Source organism: Piliocolobus tephrosceles, chromosome 19, assembly GCF_002776525.5.
Source record: "Piliocolobus tephrosceles isolate RC106 chromosome 19, ASM277652v3, whole genome shotgun sequence".
Taxonomy (NCBI): domain Eukaryota; kingdom Metazoa; phylum Chordata; class Mammalia; order Primates; family Cercopithecidae; genus Piliocolobus; species Piliocolobus tephrosceles.
In genome coordinates this window covers 3,899,721-3,916,575 of record NC_045452.1, presented here as the reverse complement: position 1 = coordinate 3,916,575, position 16,855 = coordinate 3,899,721, and the positions used below count along the sequence as shown (strand labels likewise).

At 53.6% G+C, this 16,855-nt stretch overlaps 2 pseudogenes; one reads left to right on the top strand and one right to left on the bottom strand.

Moving 5' to 3' along the window:
• The first annotated feature begins 246 nt into the window (after positions 1-246).
• Positions 247-10,867, top strand: LOC111525440 (annotated as a pseudogene).
• Positions 10,868-11,831: 964 nt separating this feature from the next.
• On the bottom strand, positions 11,832-15,290 carry LOC111525444 (annotated as a pseudogene).
• Between the last annotated feature and the right edge of the window lie 1,565 nt (positions 15,291-16,855).

Here is a 16,855-nt window from a genome sequence, read left to right as displayed (position 1 = left end):
CCGCCTCTGAGCTGGGAGCCGCTATTCGGCCACCCGGTGCCGAAATGTCATCATCAAGCTGCGCGGGGCGTCACGCGGGAAAAGCGCCTCTGCCTCTTTAGGAGGCTACATCAAAAGGCGCGTGTGCAAAGCGAAGGCCGGCCAGGTGGCGGAGGGGAGGTGGCGAGGGAGGAGTGCGGCGGGGGGTGGGGGCTGGGGGCCGCCACTGAATGCGCCTGCGTAGTGGCGTCCTCTTCCCTTACCATTATGTGCAAGCACCTTTTCTCCGGCAAGGAGTGAGCGTGCGCCTAAGCAGGGCGCTTACTGCCGCCTTGGAGCGCCCCCTAGTGGGACACCGGCGCGGATAAGACAATTGTATGCTTTCTTGCAACAGACAAATTTTACTGAGCGTTCAATGTATGCCTGGCACTGGGCTGGGTGCTGCCATCTAAGCGAGTATGACCAATGCTCGGCCAGGGCCTCCCTAGGCCCTGACCACCAAGGAGTGGGCCCCTGCGGTCAGCCACTGCCGCCTGGGAGGCCGGGCACCGGCGCTGCAGGGAGAGGGCGGAGGGCGCAACTGCTAGGGGGTACGGGGGGGGGGGGGGAGCGCCGGCGCAGGGCCGCAGTGCCTGGGCGGGGGCGCGCGGCGCCCCTGGGGCTGGAGGCTGCCGGGCAGAAGCTCTCACTGCGGGGGAAGAAGGCGCTGAGCGCTGAGGAGATGGACATGTAAGAGCTGGCGGAGGTGGTGGGCGGCACCATCGACCCCGAGGTGTTCAAGTGAGCTGGACGGATGGCAGCCGCGCGTCCCCCGACGCCCCGACCTGTGCTCTCCCTGTCAGTCCGGGCTCGCTGGTCGGCAAGAGCCTCTCGCCCTTGTCGGGTCTTCAGGGAGGGGCCCGGGTCCGCGCCGGGCGGGCAGGGCTCACCGGCCCGGCGTCTGTCCTTGCCAGGACCCTGGTGGACCTGCTGAAGTTGAACATGGCCCCCTGGACGTCTTCCAGATGCTCAAGTCGATGTGTGCCTGGCAGAGGTTGGCGAGCGAACCCCAGGACTCTGGGGCCGGCCGTGTCTCTGCTCACGTCGAGCGTGCCCGAGACCCTGAGTCAGAGCCGGGCCGGTCATCCCTGCCCCAGTGGCCGGGGAAGGGCGGGGGGCGGAGCGGGGAGGAGCAGGCGCGGCACAGCGGCGGCTTGGCCCTGAATGATCATGCCTGTCTGTTGGTCTCAGCCCAGCCCCTGCAGGACCCATCCGTGGGCTCTGCTCCCTGGCCTCGCTGCTATCCTTAGGAGGCACGTCCAGGCCAGGTGGACGCAGAGCGCGTGTCCCAGGATGCTCCAGGCCGGCAAGGGCTCCTCGGCCTCTTCACTCATACCTCCCTTCCACCAAGTCAGGAATCAAGACCACTTTGCGGAATGAAGACTTTGGGCTAGGCGCGTTGGCTTACGCCTGTAATCCCAGCACTTTGGGAGGCCAAGGCGGGAAGGCTGAGACGGAGTCTCGCTCTGTCGCCAGGCTGCAGTGCAGTGGTGCGATCTTGGCTCGCTGCAACCTCCGCCTCCCGAGTAGCTGGGACTGCAGGCACCCGCCACCACGCCCAGCTAATATTTTTGTATTTGTAGCAGAGACGGGGTTTCACCATGTTGGCCAGGATGTCTTGATCTCTTGACCTCGTGATCCACTCGCCTTGGCCTCCCCAAGTGCTGGGATTACAGGCGTGAGCCACCGAGCCTGGCCCCCACAAAAAAAAAGGTTTTTTTAAAAGACAGTTTTGAGCCAGGATTGGTGGCTCACGCCTGTAATCCCAGCATTTTGGAAAGCTGAGGCCGGTGAATCATTTGAGGTCAAGAGTTGGAGACCAGCGAAGCCAAAATGGTAAAACCGTGTCTCTACTAAAAATACAAAAATTAGCTGGGAGTGGTGGCGCAGGCTTGTAATCTCAGCTACTCTGGAGGCTGAGGCAAGAGAATCGCTTGAACCCAGGAGACGGAGGTTACAGTGAGCTGAGATTATGCCATTACACTCCAGCCTGGGTGACAGAGTCAGACGCCTCTCAAAAAAAAATTTTTTTTAATTAAAAATTAAAAAAAAAAAAAAGCAGTTTTGGTCCCTGTCTTACGGCATTACAGCCACCAGGGAAGTGCCCAGGAAGCAGGGCAGGCAGAGGTCTTCCCGCCACCCCCTGCCTGTACCCCACCTGGGCCCAGGTTCCTGTGCAGGGGCTTTGCCAGCCCTGGCCAGCTTCCCTCTGAGGATTGCAGGACGGGAGTCAGAGGCAGAACTCCCAGGGGGCAGAGGCCTATGGGGCCTGAAGGGCCTCCTCTGTCCAGCATGGTGACTGGGGCTGACCAGCAGATGCTGAGGCCGACATTTGTCATGGTGGAGCCTTGGTCCCTGCTCATCCTCCCTGTGTGTTGCTTCTGCTCCTGAGGGCTCCCTCTGAAATGCAGCAGAACCTCCCAGGCCACTGGAAGGACGCCCAGCACTGGCTCCCTTCCTGGAAGCATGAGGACACCCACACAGGTATCCTGAGAAGAGGTGGAGAGCAGGCTGCCCCCATGGGGGCAGGGCCTGGGCACCCAGTCCCCCTGCCCTGAGAGGCCCCAGGCAACTGTGCACTGGCCTCACTGACCCCATGCTCTGTTCTCTTTGTGTCTCTCTGTACTGACCCCATGCTCTGTTCTCTTTGTGTCTCTCTGTAACCTCCAGAGGCCTCCATTCTCTCTGCCAGGAACAGTAGCCCCACTGCGAGGCCCACTTTTTCCTCGGGCCCTCGGCCTGCAGCCTCTCGGGTTCTGCCTCACAGCCTGGCTGCCACGCACTCACCTTTCTCTCCAGCCCTGCCCCATTCCCTCCGCCTCTCTTGCTGCCTGTTCTTTCTCAGGTCACTTTTATTGACTTATCTCGGGGGGTTGGTGCTCTCCCTTGTTTCCATGGAAAGTGCCTGGCCCCAGGAGGCAGGAAAACCTGTAAGTGGCAAGGGCAGGACCATGTAGGCCATCGCTGCCCTGCAGCTTAGCGACAGGGCACGATTTGTGGCTCTGTTTATTAGAGACATGGTATGGCCCACAGTTGGGCTGGCATCCGGGGACAGGATCAATACCCCACACCCCAGAGGTGAACTGTGGTGAGTGAGACTTGTGCCCTGTAAAGAACTCCCCCCACCTCAGGGGAGGACAGCAGGCCGAGGGGTGGTGTGCTGTGCTGGAGAGCACAGCCCCAGGCGTGACAAACACCTCGGCCTCTTAGAAGTTATTCCCTCTCCCGACAGGAAGTCTGGAGGCTGAAACAGAGGCTCCCGGCCTCCCCAAGCGTCCTGGGCAGCACCACACAGATGCTGTGTGCTGGTCCCCTGGCCACACTCCAGCACTCAGCCCCCTTGCCCGCCTCACTCCTGAGTTGGGGCCACCTTCCAGATGTCACCAGCTGTGATGAGACCAGGGACCCAGCACCAGGGGCCTGTGAGAGCCCAGGGGGCTCTGGTCACACCTCCTGTATGCTCCTCCCCACAGCGCCCACCTCACTGCCACCCAGAGCTCAGTCCCAAGGGAAGGTGGGAAGGGGCTGAGGGACAGGCCGGGGTAGTGCACAGACTGCAGGCTGAGATGAGCAATTGAAGGACAGGTTTGCAAGGGGAAGAAGAAACTGGGAACAGAGTCCTTGTCATTCCAGGGGATATTGCCACTCAGTCAGGAATTCTGGGTGCTGGGCCCAGCTCTTAGTGCAGAGGGCGTGGCGGGGAAGTGAGATGGTCACACTTGGTCCAGTGAGAGGTGGCGAGAAAAATCAGGAGACAGGAGGAGGTTTCTGAGCAGGAGAGCAGTAAGGGTTACACAGGGTGGGATAGGAGGGGTCAACAGGGCCCCGAAGGTGTGAGCTGGGGTGGTGGGAGGCGGTGGGTGAGGCAGAGTGCTATCCAGGCGCTGGTGGGCCCAGGGCGGGAGGAGGGAGATGGCAGGACACAGTCAAGATGTATTCAGGGGCCAGGCACAGTGGCTCATGCCTGTAATCCCAGCACTTTGGGAGACCAAAGCGGGTGGATGGCCTGAGGTCTAGAGTTAGAGACCAGCCTGGCCAACATGGCAAAAACCCATCTCTACAAACAAAGAAACAAAAATTAGCCAGGTGTTGTGGATAATCCCAGCCACTCGGGAGGCTGAGGCATGAGAATCACTTGAACCTGGGAGGTGGAGGTTGCAGTGAGGTGAGATCATGCCACTGCACTCCAGCCTGGGAGACAGAGCGAGACTCCATCGCAAAAAAAAAAAGATGTATGCGGGAGTCATGGCGCTGGGAACACGGGCATAGAGGGACCAGAAGGATCAGGGGTGCCATGTGAGTGAAGGGGGGCTCCAAGAGAAGTGGGAGGAAGCCCAAAGCGCCAGGACAGGAGTGACCTGGCCTGCTGGACCCCTCAGGGTCTTTGCTCTTTGAGGGCTCTGTCCTGTAGGCTGGGCAGCAGAAGGCCAGGATATGAGGGCACAGAGGCCCTGGGGGGATGCCCCGTGGGGACAGAGGGGAACCTGGGGAGAAGGTGGAGGGGAGTGGGGCAGAGATGGGGCCACTCCAGGAGTGTGCTGCGGAGTGAGAGGTGGAGCCAGCAGACGGGATACCGAGAGCTGTCTGATGCCCGCATGTTGCAACATCTGAACACACAGAGCTCCGCTGTCCCAGTAATGGCAGAATCTGGAGAACATAAGGAGGGGTTGTCAGAGTGATCCACCTGGGGGACATGGAGGCCATGGATTTCACACACGACTCAGGTGTGGAGTTCTCCAGGCCGTGGGCCAGGCCCACTCAAGCCTGCCTCTGTGAACTGCAGCAGGCGCCCAGGCTTCTCTGGATGCCTGTCCCCAGCCATCCAGAGAGCCTGCAGGGACCACCACCAACAGGCTCACTCATACCCACAGGGAGGGGGAAACAGAAGACCCCAGAAGAACAGGGGGTGATGCTTGTCGTGGTGAGGGTCTGGAGTCATTGAGGGAAAAGTAAATTCAGTCAAGCGGTCTTTTAAGTTTAGGGAAACCACATTTTTAAAAGTTGTCCAGAGCCAGGAGCGGTGGCTCAAGCCTGTGATCCCAGCGCTTTGGGAGGCCGAGGCGGGTGGATCACAAGGTCGAGATCCAGACCATCCTGGCTAACACGGCGAAACCCCGTCTCTATTTAAAAAAAATACAAAAAAAGAAAAATTAACCGGGCATGGTGGCGGGCGCCTATAGTCCCAGCTACTCGGGAGGCTGAGGCAGGAGAATGGTGGAACCCGGGAGGCAGAGCTTGCAGTGAGCCGAGTTCGTACCACTGCACTCCTGCCTGGGCAACAGACCGTGAACTCCGTCTCAAAAAAAAAAGTTGTCCAGAGCATGTAAGATGATGACGTTTGCTATGTGGAAGCCGTGAGTCTCACGTGAGCTGTGCTGCCTGATGCAGAAACCACGAGCTATATATGGCTGGCATGGTCACTGCACTGCGTGTTATGCACAGCAGGTGCCAAGGGACTGGTACAAAAGTGAATACAGGGCATGGTGGCTCACGGCTATAATCCCAACACTGGGAGGCAGACGCAGGAGAATCACTTGAGGCCAGGAGTTCAAGACCAGCCTGGGCAACATAGCAAGATCCAGTCTCTACAAACAAAAGAACAAAAATGAATGCAGTCCAGGCACAGTGGCTCATACCTGTAATTTCAGCACTTCGGGAGGCTAAGGTGGGTGGATCACTTGAGTCCAGGAGTTTGAGCCTGGCCTAGGAAATATGGTGAAATCCCATCTCTATTTAAATAAAAAGAAAAAAAAGTGATTGCAACATTTCATGAATAACTTATGTACTGATTACATGTTGAAATTATAATATGTTGGATATTTTGGGTTATTTGAAATATATTATTTGAATTAATTTCACTAGAAATTTAATTTTCCAGTGGTTACCAGAAAATTTTAAATTGTGGCTGGGGGCGTAGGCTGATGCCTGCAATCCCAGCACTTTGGGAGGCTGAGGCTGGTGGATCACCTGAGGTCGGGAGTTTGAGACCAGCCTGACCAACATGGTGAAACCCTGTCTCTACTAAAAACACAAAATTAGCCGGGCGTGGTGGCACATGCCTGTAGTCCCAGCTACTTGGGAGGGTGAGGCAGGAGAATCGCTTGAGCCTGGGAGGCAGAGGTTGTGGTGAGTGGAGATTGCACCATTGCACTCCAGCCTGGACAGCGAAAGCAAAACTCCGTCTCAAAAAATATAAATAAATAAAAAATTGCATGTGTGGCTCACACCCCTGGCTTGGGGTTGCTGAAGGCGTGTCATGAATGTGCTGGAGCAGCACTGTCCGACGGGAGCATTAGGCGAGCCACAGACTAACGGGTCTGCTGTGCAATCCCCGGGCCCCCCACCCGGTGAGACACCACTACTAATGCCGCCTGCCCTGGCTGCGGCTGCTTCTCAAGCAGGGCCAGTGGTGGTTTCCTTCCCTCAGTTCTCTCACCTCACCTCTGCCCTTTTTTCTTCCTAACACAAATGTTGGTCAGCCCATGTCGCCGCAAGGTCGCGCTGCCACTGCAAAACCAGAAAGGCCACCCTTGGGGACCAGCAAGAAGGGACAGATCCTCAATCCCCAGCCAGCTCTGCCCAGATGGGAAACGGTAGGGAGCCAGGCTCGCATAGGCCACACCAAAGGTAAATGGCAGAGGACGTCCCACCTTGGTCTGGCCCACTCCGCAGTTTCAGGGATTCCCCACATCATGGGAGGCTGACAGGCGGCTGCATTTTGGGGTTTGCTTCGTTAGGGGCTCACAGAATGCGGAGTGGCCACCAGCTGGTTTCAGAGTAGCAGGAGCACCGACCTTGAAGAGAATGAGCCAGGCTGTTTTTGGTTTTGTTGCTTTTTTATTTTTATATTTTTAAATTTTGTTAATCTAATTTTTTTTTTTAGAGGTAGTCTCCATCCCTCCCTCCCTCCCTGCGGTGGTGCAATCATGGCTCACTGCAGCCTCAAGCTCCTGGGCTCAAATGATCCTCCCACCTCAGCCTCCTGAGTAACTGGAACTACAGGTGCAGGCCACCACGCACGGCTTTTGTTTGTCTTTTTTTTGGGGGGGCGGGGGGTGCTTTTTAGAGATAGGGTCTCACTTTTTTGCCCAGGCTGGTCTTGAACTCTTGGCCTCAAGGGATCCTCCTGCCTCGGCCTCCCAAACCACTGGGATTACAGCGTGAAGTCTGTTTTAACATTCAGTGGACATTGACTATTTTTGGTTCATAGGAGGACCCTCCAGGGACCAGGCCTGGGGGTATCAGTCACCCCAACCTGCAGCCACACTTGGTTCAACTCCACTGTCCAACCCGTCTGACTCAGTAGCCCCTCCCAAGGGAGCAGAGCTAAAAAAGCTGGTTTTCCCACTGCAAGACACTGTAGGCCATTCTCTTCTGGGCCTCTTCGTCCTTCATAAAGTGGGGAGGCTTGAACAGGGCTCCCCACTAACCCCAAGAGCACATGATTGTTGAAGGGCTCCAGAATTGTTTTCTTTTCTTTCTTTCTTTCTTTTTTTTTTTTTTTATGTTTGTATGTGAGCAACAAGGCTGTTTATTTCATATTTCCCAGAATTGTTTTCTTAATATCCATTATGGCTTAAAGTTATGTTGATTTCATATTTCCAGGGTTTGTCAGCCCTGTCAGATTTAAAGATAAGCATTATTAGTCAGGTGTGGCCACATGCTTGCAGTCCCAACTACTGCTTGAGGCCATGACTTCAAGGCTGCACTGAACTGTGATTGCATCACTGCACTCCAGCTCAGGTGACAGAGCAAGACTCAGTCTCTAGGCCTGGCGCGGTGGCTCACCCTGTAATCCCAACACTTTGAGAGGCCAAGGGAGGCAGATCACGGGGTCAGGAGATCGAGACCATGGTGAAACCCCGTCTCTACCAAAAATACAAAAAATAATTAGCCGGGCACAGTCGCGGGCACCTGTAGTCCCAGCTACTCGGGAGGCTGAGGCAGGAGAATGGCGTGAACCTGGGAGGCGGAGCTTGTAGTGAACCAAGATGGTGCCACTGCACTCCAGCCTGGGAGACAGAGCAAGACTCGTCTCAAAACAAAACAAAACAAAGTAAAAAAATACTCAGTCTCTAAAAACCAGGAAAAAAAAATTTTTTTAAACCCTTATTGGCCAGGCACTGTGGCTCACGCCTGTAATCCCAGCACTTTGGGAGGCTGAGGTGGGTGGATCATAAGGTCAGGAGATCAAGGCCATCCTGGCTAACACAGTGAAACTCCATCTCTACTAAAAATACAAAAAAATTTAGCCGGGTGTGGTGGCGGCGCCTGTAGTCCCAGCTACTTGGGAGGCTGAGGCAGGAGAATGGTGTGAATCTGGGAGGTGGAGTTTGCAGTGAGCCGAGATCACACCACTGTACTCCAGCCTGGGTGACAGAGCAAGACTCCATCTCAAAAACAAACAAACAAAAAAAAAACTTTCCTCCTTTCTGTTTCCCTCTCATGCTTGTTTCCAAAAGGGACCGAGTCATTACTGAGGGGAAGAGAGGAAGCTCAGATGGCACCAAGCTGAAGGGAAGCTAGCTCTGAGTCAGGCCCAAATCTGTAGGCTGCCCTGCCGTGTGCTGTGGGGAGGTGGGAGTTAGTCACCCTGAGAGCACGTGGGCACCTAAACACCACGACTACAGACGATCTGACTCTGTCTGGCCTGGCCCACAGAGGGACTGTGGCCTCAGAGGAGGATGCTGGCCCATTGTGGGAGCTGCTGCAGGGTGGTGGGGCCCATCTGCTCATGGGAGATGGTCCAGTTAGTGGAGACTAAAATAATGGCAGTTTGTACCAAAGGAAATACGTGGTGGCCATTCTCTGCCTTGTGCCTTTTTCAGGAGTCACTGGTAGACTGAGGTGGCCAAACTTCACCCACCACATGCTTCTGGCTGCGCCCCTCCTTGGTTCTGGGCAACCCTGACTCTATCTTTCTTGAGTGGAGTGTGCCAAGCTGACAGAGTTCCAAGCATGACACCACCATAACCTTCACCACTCACCGAGCAGCAAAGATCTCATTCTCTGAGGAAGAGCTCCCCAGAAACTCTCACAAGGAGGGTTGTCCTATCCCTGCAGGGGTTTGGGGAGAATTTTGTTTTCAGTATTGGCGTGGAAAGGGAGCTGGAGTGACCTCTGGAGTAGCCAAGATCCATGGCGTCTCAGACACAGGAGCCTCCACTTGTTCAAGGTGACAAATGGTGAAACAGAAATGTCCTGATGGATCCCTAAAACACCCGGTTGCGTCTTTTCTCCAAGAGCGCAGTTTCCCGTTGCCGGCTATTTGATTAAACTTGGTAAGAGGCCAGGGAAGAACCAGGATTGAGGCTGGGTGTTCTGTTGGCTGAACTTTTAGCTGGTGTCACCCCAAAAGTGGTGGCAGGAGAGCTCCCGCAAGGGACTGCCCCAGACCTTCCACTTGGGTGACCGAGAGCCAGTTGGGATGAGAGCCAGTGGGATTCCCAAGGCAGAAGCATTTAACGCCAGGGTGGTCAGTCCAAAGCATTTGTTAGGGGAACTTCCATACTCACAGGGCTGCAGTATGGCCTCACGAGGGACAGCCAGGAAGGAGGTTTCTGCCTAGGCATGCTGCAGTGTGGGGGTGGGGTGTGGAATTTATATGAGGGTGCAAGGAATTTGGCTGGGGGCAGGGCCAGTTTCCACATGCTTAGCAACATGTCAGATCTTTCAGTGTTTCAGGCAACAAACAACATGTTTATCAGTGTCTGGTAAGAAGCAAGGCCCCAGCTAGGGTTCTAGCCTGCAGGGGGAACATGCAGCTGACCAGGTCACAGAGCAGTCAAGGCACACTCTCGACCAGGACAAAGGAAAAGGTGGGGGGACAAAATGGGGGACACATGCCCTGGTTACAGCCCATGGGACAGACCAGGCTGGAGCAGAGGAGAGCCCTGGCCAAGGCACTCCACATCAGGGGCTGTGACCCCACGGGAAACCGTCTATGCAGGCACATTTGTGCCCTGGAGGGTCCTCTCAGTCTTACTGATGCCGACAACATCAAGCCCAGGGAAATCCATCCATCGAAATAAAGCTCTGGCCCAAGTGTGGTTGCAGATCTTCCTGTCTTCCCAAAAAAAGAGTAAACAAATTACAAATCAAGGGAAATCTGAACCAGTGGTCTTCATCTGAGACTCTCTGGTGGTCAGAGGGACACAAGCATTCAGACCACAGCAGGAACCCAGTCATGAAATCCAGTAGCTAAACCTAAAAGCAAGAGACTTGACCACTGTTTGCAGAACACTGGGGTCGGTAGGAAACAACGTGAGAACTTCCAAAGTCAAAGTCGGAAACCCGATTCCAGTACTTGGTGACTGCGGTGTTTCTTGCCTGTCACCGTCTGAGGCAGCTCAGATGTACAGTTCAGCGTGAACACACCTAGAGGGTGAAGTGGCAAGTCCCTGCTGCTGCTGGCACCATCAGGGCAGACCAGGTTCCTTGTCCAGGCCAGGTATGGACCAGCCACGCTTACCCTTCCCTAAATAAAGCCCTGGCCAAAGGCTTCTGGGGCATGACCTGCCTTTGGCGGTTCTGAGCCTCAGGACTCGGGACTGATACAGGGCCTTCAGCTTGAAGTGGCTTTGAGGGAAATGTGCAGACACAAATGTTGCTCAAGGAGCACAGTTCATTCAGTAGGTGCTGCAGTTACAGGGCTCGCTCGTTCCTATTGGTTGTGCTTTGTGTCTCCTCAGGGAGAAACAAAGGCAGCACCTCCCTCGGGGGAGCGGTGGCCCTGTTGAAATGCAGCGACCGCAAAGGATCCAGCCAGGGGACACCCCGCCAGCCCAGCGCTACCAGGCTGCCCACATGGGGCAGGCCTGGGAAGAGCCCTATGCGGGGCAGCACCTAGGATGGGCCAGAGACTTGTCAGACCACGGTCCCCAGCAAAGGCTACATGTTGTCTCCTTCAGTTGATAATAAGCCTTTCTGAGACGCAGAGGGTCCGGGTCATATGTTCTCTGCTGTTTTTTGATGATATTATGGCACAAACTTACAATGAGGTTTTTGTGCAGGTCCTGGTTGTGCCACAGCTGAACTAACCAGGTCACTTCACTGTGAGTCAACTTCCCGGAGCTGACTTTGGTTCTGAGAAAAAATACCTGGATTCCCAGGTCTTCTATAAACAGATGTCAACACGCTTCACTTGAAGTGCGAGGTTTTCTACCAAGACAGCTGACAGTGGTGAGGGGCAAGGCGACCCTGTGTGTGCCTGGAGGGCAAACGCTGCCTTCCACGTTACCGTGGAGCAGTGGGGGTCAGGATGGGTGTGTTGTGACCTTCTGTGGGTCACAAATACTGTGGAGAACTCAGAACACTCCTTCCCCCTTCTAAAATGTCCTGACCTTACACATTTGACCCACAGCTTTAGGGATTTCATGGACAAGCCCCATTCACATACCTCAGATTTAAACACTCTACTTCTAGGCTCTTCTTTTTAGCCAGCACATCCCATTAATAGACAAGCCCCAGAAAGTGCAAATTCGGTTGAAACCCTGACTTAGCTTTCCTAGAATTGAGGAAACCTATCCACTGAACGCTTAGCTTGGAGAAACACTGTTTCCCCGGGTGAAATACTTCCATGGCAGCTCCTTAAGGACATACACTCATACTGCACCCCAACCCCATGCCAGCAGGGCAGACTGGGACCCCACTGACTGCCCACGCAGGCTCTGGGGTCCCACCTGCTCCTGTAGGCAGAGCCAAGCAGCACGACACACAGAGGTCTTGGTTTTGTAGAGAAACTTTAATTGCAAACAGCTTGAAAGCAGCCATGGTGGGGGTGGCAGGAGAGAGTCCAACGCACCCTCCCCTCGCTATTCTTCGCCTTCTTCAGCCTCCGCTTCCACGGAATCCACGCCCACCTCTTCATAATCCCCCAGAGCTGCCAGGTCCTTTTGAGCCTCAGAGGACTCCCCCTCCGCCATGCCTTCCCCCATGTACCAGTGCACAAAGGCCTGCCTGGCATACATGAGACCAAACTTATGGTCCAGCCAGGCCTAGGCCTTAGTGATGGCTGTGATGTTGCTTAGCATGCACATGGTCCATTGCAACTTGGCCTGGTTTCCCCCAGGGACCACCATCAGGGGCTGGTAGTTAATGCCCATCTGCCAGAGAAGGGAAAGAAAGCAGTCCATGAAGCTTGCAACAAACCTAGAAATGGTGGCTACTTTTCCTCACACAGAAGACACCCTGTAGGTGACCAGGAGAATGCTCAGTTCACCCCACAAACCTCACTAAGCCCTTCTCTGTGCCAGGCAGGGTGACGGTTCCAGACAAGGAATAAAGAGAAAGGAGCCTTGAGGTGGCCACCCTGGCAGGGTACCAAGCTGCCCGAAGGGCTGTGTCCTAGCAACTGTGACATGTGATAGGTGCCCAGGTGAAGACTGTCTTCCCTCTGAAAATGTACCCTGCCTGTCCTCTTTATAGATTATTTACTCCAGAGGGTTTTACAAGATAGTCATGAAATTCCATAGCTAAACTTTTTCCACCCAGATAGATTCTGAGTACACAACTGTGATACCACGGGATAGGTCATACCCCATGCTGTCCCACCAAACAAGCCGCTGTGAAATATGCAAAGGTGACAGGTCAAAGATCACTTGAATGAAGCTACCGCAGCAGCAAGAGTAGTCCGTGTGCTTGCTTGAGTGGGAAGTGACATGCCACCACACCTGGGAACCAAAAGGGAAGCATTCCAAGTTTCAGAACTTGGGAATAACACGTCCTGAGTAGTGCATGGGGTCAACTAGAGCAGGGGTCAACAAACCCGTTCTATAAATGACAAGAACATACAAATTCTAGGCCTTACAGGCACATGGGCTCTGTCACACCTACCCCACTCTGAGGCTGGACAGCAAAATCGATCTGCAATGAAGGGGTGTGGTGACCGTGTTCAGACAAAACCTTACTTACAAAATTAGGTGGCTAGTCCAGCAGCCACGCTAAGCCCTGAAGGAGAGGAAGAGAAGCCCAGAGTAGCAATTCCCAGTCAGAGCTGACTGCAGTGGTCTCCCCAGAGGCAGTGGGTGTCTGAGCCAGAAGAGGCAGGGAAAGCAAAGCAGAGGACCCGCAGGTCTGACAGAGGAAGAGGCGACAGGATTTAGTCACCAACTCCTGGAAAAGCTGAAAGGGGACCACAAGCTTTCTTCCATGTGTCAGTGGAAGGTGGGGACAGATTTTCTGTCTGAGGCAAACACAGGCCAAAACTACTAGGCTTCCCAAAAGAGAAATAAAGATGGTGCTGTTTTCTTTTTTTTTTTTTTTTTTTTTTTTTTTTTGAGACGGAGTCTTGCTCTGTCGCCCAGGTTGGAGTGCAGTGGCCGGATCTCAGCTCACTGCAAGCTCCGCCGCCCGGGTTTACGCTATTCTCCTGCCTCAGCCTCCGGAGTAGCTGGGACTACAGGCGCCCGCCACCTCGCCTGGCTAGTTTTTTGGACTTTTTAGTAGAGACGGGATTTCACCGTGTTAGCCAGGATGGTCTCGATCTCCTGACCTCGTGATCCACCCGTCTCAGCCTCCCAAAGTGCTGGGATTACAGGCTTGAGCCACCGCGCCCGGCTGGTGCTGTTTTCATCACAAAAAGATTCTTGATAGTCTCTCTTTAAATCAAACACTCCAAAGGACATTTACATTGGATATAATTTCTACAGACATTCTGACTGTGCCTTCATGGTCAGCAACGAAGCCACCTATGACATATGTCGGCACAACGTGGACATACTTACATGAAGTAGGACTTAGTGAGAGCAGTTTACAACGGTGCCCAAGTTAAAATACATACACCATCCACATGATTCCCCAAAATGCCCATAAAATTTCTACTAAGTTCAACCTATCTTTTCCACACAAATTCTGCTATCCAAGCAAGGGACACCAAAATCATCCAAAAAATACCTTATTCTTAAAAAAACACAAAAACTTCACCACAGATATATAGTGTGATGACTCACAAAGGAAGTTCAAAAGACACCACTGAATTAATTATCACTCTGGTTCACTGATTGATGCCCACGAGCCTAGCCCATGGAACAGGGGCAGGTGACAGTTCCAGACAAGCAAAGGATGCGGGCCTTCACAGGCAGCATTATTCTGCAGGTCTGCTGCTTCCCGACGGCACAAGGACTCCACCTCACCCAGTCCTACCTTACATCCAGTCGGACACCAACCCACAAACTGGTTAGTGCGCTTGCCCTTGATGATGGCGACAGCTGCACTGACATCTTTGGAGACCACATCCCCTCGGTACCACATGCAGTAGGCCATGTACTTGCCGTGGTGAGGATCACAGCGACCATCCGATTGGCTGGCTCAAAGCAGGCATTGGTGATCTCGGCCACAGACAGCTGCTGTGGTTAGGCCTTCTTGGCTGAGATGACTGGGGCATAGTTGGCCAGGAGGAGGTGGATATGGGGGTACGGCACCAGGTTGATTTGGAATTCTGTCAGATCCACATTCAGGGCCCCATCAAATCACAGGGAGGCCGTGATGGATGGGATCTGCCCAATCAGATGACTGAGGTTGGTGTATGTGGGACACTCGATGTCCAGGTTGCACCCACATGCCATAGGTGGCTTTGCCGTGGACCATGAAGGCACAGTCAGAATGTTCTAGGGTCATGTAGGTGGTCAGGATGGAGCTGTAGGGCTCCACCACTGCTGTGGAGACCTGGGGGGCTGGGGAAATGGCAAACTCTAGCTTGGACTTCTTCCCGTAGTCCACCGAGAGCCACTCCATGAGCAGAGACACGAACCTAGAGCCAGTGCCACCCCCAAAGCTGTGGAAGATGAGGAAGCCCTGCAGTCCGGTGCACAGATCCGCCTGAGAGAAACCAGACAACGTGAGCCAATGCCTGTGGGAGCCACACCACCAACCTCCACCAAGCCAGGGCCACTTCTCTTTGCCTCTGAGTGTTGATATGGATTCAGACCATCCATAACGAGCACGCATCACACTTTGAAGCAAAGAAAAGCAGACAATACAGATCTATGCACAAATCACTACGCACACTTCATAGTAAGACGTTGCAGACTCAGTCGGACTCAAGATGCTGCTCTAAGTGTTGCGAAAATGACCTTCCCTTCACCATCCATGGCCTGTTCTCCCGTACAGGACAACGTCCACATGAAGCCTTCTCCTTACCAGTTTGTGGATCTGGTCCAGGACCAGGTCTCCTTGCCGATGGTGTAATGTCCTCTGGAGTAATTACCGGCTGCATCTTCCTTGTCAGTGATCAGCTGCTCCGGGTGGAAGAGCTGCCTGTAGGTCCCTGTGCGCACTTCACCTACAAAGAGACCACATGTGCTGTGAGGCTTTAAGGCCTACTGTACACCAAGGTGGACACGTTCCAGGACTGTTCACTTCTACAAAGTACATGCTGTTCAAAGTACATGAGCTACATGTTGTAGGTCAACAGTTGCAGTGTCTGGTAGAAAATGTCTCTGTGTGGGGCCAGGTGTGGTGGATCACACCTATAATCCCAGCACCGTGGGAGCCTGAGGCGGGAGGATCACAAAGTCAGAAGATCGAGAGGCCAACATAGGGAAACTCCATCTCTACTAGCCCTTAAAAGGGTAGAATAACAAACTAAAATAGAAGGGAGAAGGTAAATAGAAGGGAGAAGGCTGAGTGAGGTGACTGACACCTGTAATCCCAGCGTTTTGGAAAGCCAAGGTAGGAGGATTGCTGGGGCCCGGGAGTTCAAAGCTGCAGTGAGCTGTGATTGTGCCACTGCATTCCAGCCTGAGTGACAGAGCTCTTAAAAAAAAAAAAAAGTTTATTATTGCTACATTTAAGACTTCAGCCCTGGAGCGGAGATCTGAGTTGCTTTAAAAATACACTGTTAATTAGCAGCAGTTACAAAATGCTGTTTTATGTTAGTTTTTATGTTATTTTGTTTTATTTTATTTATTTATTTTTGAGACAGAGTCTTGCTCAGTGGCAGGATCTCAGCTGACTGTAAGCTCTGCCTCCCGGGTTCAAGCGATTCTCCTGTCTCAAGCTCCTGAGTAGCTGGAAAAGGCACGTGCCACCATACCTGGCTAATTTTTATATTTTTAGTAGAAACTGGGTTTCACCATGTTGGTCAGGCTGGTCTCGAGCTCCTGACCTCCTGATCCACCTTCCTCGACCTCCCAAAGTGTTGGGGTTACAGGCGTGAGCCACCATGCCCAGACTATTTTATTATTTTTTGAGACAGGGTCTCACTCTGTTGCCCAGGCTGGAGTGCAGTGGTGAGATCATGGCTCACTGCAGCCTTGAACCTCCTTAGGCTCAGGTGATCCTCCCACCTCAGCCTCCCATATAGCTGGGACTACAGGCATGTGCCACCATGCGCAGTTAATTTTTTGTATCTTTTGTAGATACAGGGTTTCGCCATGTTGTCAGGGTTGGTCTCAAACCCCTGGGCTCACGTGATCTGCCTGCTTCAGCCTCCCAAAGTGCTGTGATTACAGGCGTGAGTCACCATGCCGAGCCTGATTCATTCATTCTTTTTTTTTTTTTTCTTTTAATTGAGACAGAGTTTCGCTCTTTTTGCCTAGGCTGGAGTGCAATGGTGCGAGCTCAGCTCACCTCAACCTCTGCTTCCCGGGTTCAAGCGATTCTCCTGCCTCAGCCTCCTGAGTAGCTGGGATTACAGGCATGCAACACCATGCCTGGCTAATTGTTGTATTTTTAGTAGAGACAGGGTTTCTCCATGTTGGTCAGGCTGGTCTTGAACTCCCGACCTCAGGTGATCCACCTGCCTCGGCCCCCAAAGTGCTAGGATTATAGGCATGAGCCACTGCGCTGGGCCATTCATTTTTTTTTTTTTTTTTTTTTTTTTTTTTTTTTTTTTTTT